This window comes from Pseudorasbora parva, chromosome 6 (genome assembly GCF_024679245.1).
Source record: "Pseudorasbora parva isolate DD20220531a chromosome 6, ASM2467924v1, whole genome shotgun sequence".
NCBI classification, from domain to species: Eukaryota; Metazoa; Chordata; class Actinopteri; order Cypriniformes; family Gobionidae; genus Pseudorasbora; species Pseudorasbora parva.
The window spans coordinates 29149002-29154792 of record NC_090177.1 but is presented as its reverse complement, the minus strand read 5'-3'; the positions used below and the strand labels follow the sequence as shown (position 1 = coordinate 29154792).

General features: G+C 37.4%; 1 long non-coding RNA gene across 2 annotated transcripts; it reads right to left on the bottom strand.

Moving 5' to 3' along the window:
* Nucleotides 1-326: 326 nt before the first annotated feature.
* LOC137079366 (uncharacterized) lies at nucleotides 327-2285 on the bottom strand. 2 transcript variants are annotated; one of them, XR_010905477.1, is made up of 5 exons: nucleotides 1926-2285; nucleotides 1666-1736; nucleotides 1463-1550; nucleotides 1234-1351; nucleotides 327-934 (listed from the first exon to the last, which is right to left on the bottom strand). It is a non-coding gene; the product is annotated as an uncharacterized lncRNA (long non-coding RNA). The 2 variants fall into 2 exon arrangements; XR_010905476.1 differs by having other exon boundaries at nucleotides 1666-2285.
* Between the last annotated feature and the right edge of the window lie 3506 nt (nucleotides 2286-5791).

Genomic DNA, 5791 nt, shown 5'->3' with positions numbered 1-5791 from the left:
TTATAGCTTAGTGATTTGATTGGTTATAGGTCAGCTATGCAGATACTGCTCATACACCATAAACCCCACCCCCCTCTCCCCCCAAAGGAAAAATACACACAAAAAACAATTTAGGAAAATATGGAATATTTATTAAGGTACATAAAACATTATCAAGAGCATTTTAAACAAGCAAAAGAATAGAATGGAGAAACAAAAACAAGTGAACAAAATGTATTTAAAAGGGATGAAAATGTAAAGAACAAAAAAATACAAAAATAAAGGCATTTAAAAGGAACAAATAAACAATATAAATATAACTATATAAAATAAACAAGGTAAAAAAGGCATGAAAAATAAAATTAACACAACATATTAAAAGTTGGCGATATAAAGAAATAAATACACAGTGTATCTAAAATGTAACATTATAAAATGAGACAATGCAAAAATTTAAACATAAAATTAGAACCAGAATGTTATAAAAAAAGGTTATATAATATACATAGATGTTCTAAGTAAACAATAAAAATAAGTGGAAAAAAAAAACTCCCAAAGAGCATTGTAAACATATTATAAAATGAATGGGGAAAAAAAAAGTGAGCAAATTCTATTTAAAGGACACCGATGTAAAGAAATAAGAGAAAAAAAATGCATATAATATGTTCTAAGTAAACAATATATATAAGTGGAAACATTTCCAAAGAGCATTGTAAAAATACATTATAATGATGCACTGATGATGTGACGTGTAGCGTGGGTCAGCCTCTTGTCTGGTTCGTGGCACTTGGCAGAGCGCAGACAACCGTAGTTCTGTTTGGTGGAGACCTCACCATCCACACTGGCCTTCCATCAACAACAGCATCATCTTCATCAGACATCTGCTCTATTGTTGCAGTCTCTCACAGGTCTCTTTCTGCGTTAGCTTGTACAACCTGGACCTGGTCTCCAGCAACTGCAAAAAATGACAGTAATTTAACCACTAAAACACAGACTGTGTTTACATGTGCAACAACGATAATGCAACGATGTATTCTAAGAGTACGGTCTTAATCGCTGGAAGGTGCTCACATGACATGAGCAGAACTCTTCACTCCAGTTTACATGCAATTTGCATTATTCACTAAAGAGTATGGTTATGTCACACTCAGATTTGATCAAAGTATTGGGTTTAATGTATAAGTTTAATTACAATATTGACAAAATCATATCTCCTAAAGAGAAAATAAATGCTTAGCAAGTTTCTTAACTTACCCTTCACTTTCTTTGACGGTTCTTTGCCATGTTCTTCATAGTGTGTCTTTTTTTGGGCGTTTTCAGGCTGAGCCACAGAATACTTCCTCCGTGGTGTCTCAATATGTCTTGCAACCTGCTGAATAAATCATGAATAATTGTAATACCAATAAAAGTAAGCAAAACAAAGCACACATGGTAAATATTAATATAAAATTACTTTAAAAAATAATACAATCTTTAAGATTACCTTTTACACATTCAGGGTCAACATCTGTAAAAGTTGTCCTTAATTCTTCAAAGGAAAATGGTCAAAGCGAGGTTGTGTGATGACTATTCTGGGGGGAAAAGTTGCAGTTATAATTAATGAAATTCGGTTTTGGCATTTCAAATCCATATGACGTTAGTAGTAGGTTAACCTAATATTTAACAGTATACAATAAGCAGTCTTACCCAGTTTGTGGATCGTATTTGTGTGGGCTGTTCTCTGAATTGGGTTTCACACAAAGGCACCTTACAGATTCCTGTAAAGTTTGAAATTAAAATGCGTTTAAACGGATTCACAATCTGCAAGAACCACAATATTTTCAAGTTTGAATAAGATGGCCATCAAAGTAACCACTGGAGACAAAACACATAACGTTATCAGGCTAACGTTAATTGTAAGCCAACTTTGGTTTACAGGCACATTATATAACAATAACTGAACTTACCTCACGTTACGTGCCCTTTTAAATCTTTTCACAGTGTTGTTAGGCTCTTCCTGTAAGTTAGTCCGTGCTGCTCATACTTTTGCTCGAGAGAATAAAGACGCTGGAGAGCCTCTTGGAGAAGATCAGCCCGTTCATGCTGTGCAGATATTAAAGTAGTAAGCTAACTAGATATAGCACTCTGGCCGGAGATCAGCTGCTTCATCAAGGCATTCAAAGTAACTGGGCTTGAGGCTGCTTGTCCTCCTCTGTTCAGTGGAGTAGAAAAACTAAGGTTCCTTTTACTCTCCATATTAAATCTGTCGAAAATGATCGATTCCAAATCTCAACCAAACACCACAAAAAAAAACAACTATCCGTTCTCTGTACTTCCGGAAACAATGCGGAGGTTTCAACTTTCGCGCGCTTGTAACAATACACTACCTGTATTGTGAGTGGTTGATTTCAAACCTCAAAACGCCCCCTCTTTGGCGCGTGTTGTTTGCTTGCTAATCCCCACTCAAACCACGCCCTCGGTATGACGCGTCGCAGGTGTATCTTTAATTTGGTGAAAAAATATAATGCCGGACATAATTATCTATCAACATGGAAGGACAACCACCTGTTGATAATAATACGAGAAAGAGAGCTCGGCGGTTTTGCGACCACTGCAACGAGAATGTTTCACATGCATATTTTTATCTTCACAAAAAAAGTTTTTTTTTTTTCACAATGGAGCGATTACAGCTGAGACAAATCACAACACAGAGCTGGAAGAGGGTGCATGTGATGAACTTCATCCAGACGAAATGAGACCTGTGGACTGGGATGATGCTGGTATTCATTTTGGTAAGTTACTGAACATTTTTTTTAATGTAAAACCAAATGACAAGTAAAATAAGATAGTGATCATCAGCAGTTGGTTTATATATTTACTGATGTCGTGCAACATTACACTGATGTTTATGATCTGCTTTGGTTAGAGTTGACACAATAGTGATTTGCTTGTTTTTTCCAGTATAGGCATAAGTCTTGTTAATACATTGTAACTTTTATTTATTACAAATTTGGTCATAGCTGTATTTGCTGAACATTTAAATCATGATGGGCCATTCATAACAATAACTAAAGTTATTTGGATAAACTATTACGAATGGTCCATTAACATTTCTATGGCCCATCATGACCTGTACACTGTACTGTAAAGTGCATGATATGTGATTCTAAGGGATTTTAGTAAAAAGCTGATAACTTTAAGATAATGCTAGACAAATGCATAGCTCCAGCCATTAATCAATTGGTGTTGTGATGTTTCACTGTTTAAACTAAATCTTTGTATTTAGCTTATGTAAATTTGTGTGTAGCTAAAATCGTTGTATTGTTCTTTATTTGTTACAGGGGACACTGAAGTCCAAGAGCAAGTTGATTTCTGCATATTTGAAGAAACCAAGCATTTACATGAGAACCAAGATTCGGCAGATCTGAAGGCAAGGCTCCTTACATTTAAATTGATGCACACAGACAGATGTGTATTGTTACACTTCTATTAATTTTTTCTAAAAAAAAAAAAAAACTCTAACAAATGTTTTTTTTTTTGAAGAAGAAGAAGAAGAAGAAGAAGAAGAAGAACGCAATGAGCTGCTCAGGCTTTCCTTGGAGCTCAGTGAAACGTCTTCAGATGATGACAGTGACCATGAAGAGCAACACGTCTTTACAGATGGTCAGCACAGTGAACATTTGGATTTTAAAGATGACAAACCTGAAGAAGATAATGACAATAGAGACAGCTCTGCTTTATTACTTGTAAAGCTATTAGCAATAATGCTTTTAACCTGGCAAGCATTGTTCAACATTTCCGACAATGCCATCACTGCACTGCTGCTATGCCTCAGACAACTGATGGCTCATTGGAAATATTCTCAGTGTTGATTGGTGTCTCCTGGGTTTGCCACTGTGGCCTTTGGCTTACTCAGTTGGGGACACTAAATTTATGATCAACGTTATTCAACTAAATATACAAATAAAATAAATTAATTAGGTCTTATTTAATTCTATAAACTATAATATTGATCTGCCAACATTGTTGACCCTACAGCCAACTAAAATTTTGTTGCAATACCAGTACGACAACTTCACTGAATATACTGTCTGTCCAAAAAGATGATAAGCTTCAATGGCAAGGAATATCTGTACCCCAAACTAACCTATTGTTACTAGAAAGTAACTCAGTCATTAGAGACCTTGGTAAAAAAAAGACCCGGGTTTTTTAAAAAGAGAGGCGTGGAGAGAAATACAAATTCTTGGACGAACCAGTCCTCGACCCAAATGCAGAGCTGCGTGCTGGAGTCATTAAGAGATTTCTTATAATCAGTGTTAAAAACTAACACACGTCCTATACGCCATGTTGTTGCAAAGGTTTCGTGGTTGCACCCTCATCCAGACAGATGTTTCTTTGGGAACCCTGTGGAGGTGTGGGACACAGACTGATTGTGCAGGAGCGTTCCTACCTGTGGAACGTATTGCAGGGAGATGTGTACTACGTACATACATTGTGCAGTTAAGTCAAACAAAAGAAAAGGTATCAGCCATAATTCCCATTTGCACAATGTTTGAGATTTAGCCCAATGCGATTTCCAACGACCTTCTTTTTATTCCTTTAATTTTATTTTGAGCATATCTGGGTTTTTTTGTGTGTTTTTAAAGCCATGTTTTCATTATTTCATATTAATGTACATTCCTTTTTATTAAATGTTATTGTTATTAAATGCATTTTGTAAAACTTCACAATAAATGTGGGTTGTTCTAAAATGGTTGGTTAATTTTCCTTTATTTGTTCCATTCAATTTCTTAATTTAAAGTTTTTGTGACTATATCTTAGGGGTGTTTATTTTGTAGTGTTTTTATAAAAACTTTGATTAAGAGTCATAATCCTCAATCCTGAAGTCCTCCCCTGCCACCCCTCCCTCTGAGAACAGCCAACACCTCAGTGTCATTAACATATGAAAGGCCTTCTTCACACCTAACAGTCACCAGTCCTAGCACCCAGCAGTGTTTCAGCTGTATATTTCCGTGAAATTTCAAGGATGCCTGTATATGTCCGCATATGTGAGGTTTCCGGGTGTATCTTGAAATATACTGTTCCGTGTTACTCTGATCCGCTTTTTCCCACATACGTCCGGTAAACCTCAAATTACACAGGAGTTTACCATGCCCGGATAATCCCGTATTCCAGGGTTTTCATGCAGTGGTGGTTTGATTCGAGACAAACACATGATGGAAGATGAAGACGAATTTCTGCCATTCCCTGTAACTCCATCTAAACCTCCACTTGCAAAAAAGCCAACATTCTCCAACCTGAAAACAGGGAATTCGAACTCCAATGAAATAATCACGACACTCGCTAATCTTATTAATACACGAAGTGATGCTCTGGAGTCGATGGTGCAAACCGCCTGTGCAGAAATAAAAGAGCTGAAGAGCAAAATGCTGTACGTGGAAAAACGGATCGACAGGGGTGAACAGACAACCAGGCTGTGCTTGAGTCGGGTAACGGATTTAGAGCGGTACGGTAGGCGTTGGAACCTGCGGCTACACGGATTGCCAGAGGTGGTCAAAGAGAACATGCGAGAAGAAGTCATCCGTGTATGCCAAGAATTGCTTCCACATGAAGCGACGAAACTACCAGATGCTATAGATGTCGCTCACCGACCGGGCACGAAGCGCCCTAACGAAAAGAGGCCCCGTGCAACAATCATTCGCTTCACAGCCAGAAGATTCAGGGACGCAGTTTGGAAAGCGGCAAAGAGCAGTGAGTTTCTTCGGGACCAAGGTATGCAATTTAAGGAGGACCTGACGAAGGAGGACAGAGATAGCAGACAAAAGTTATGGCC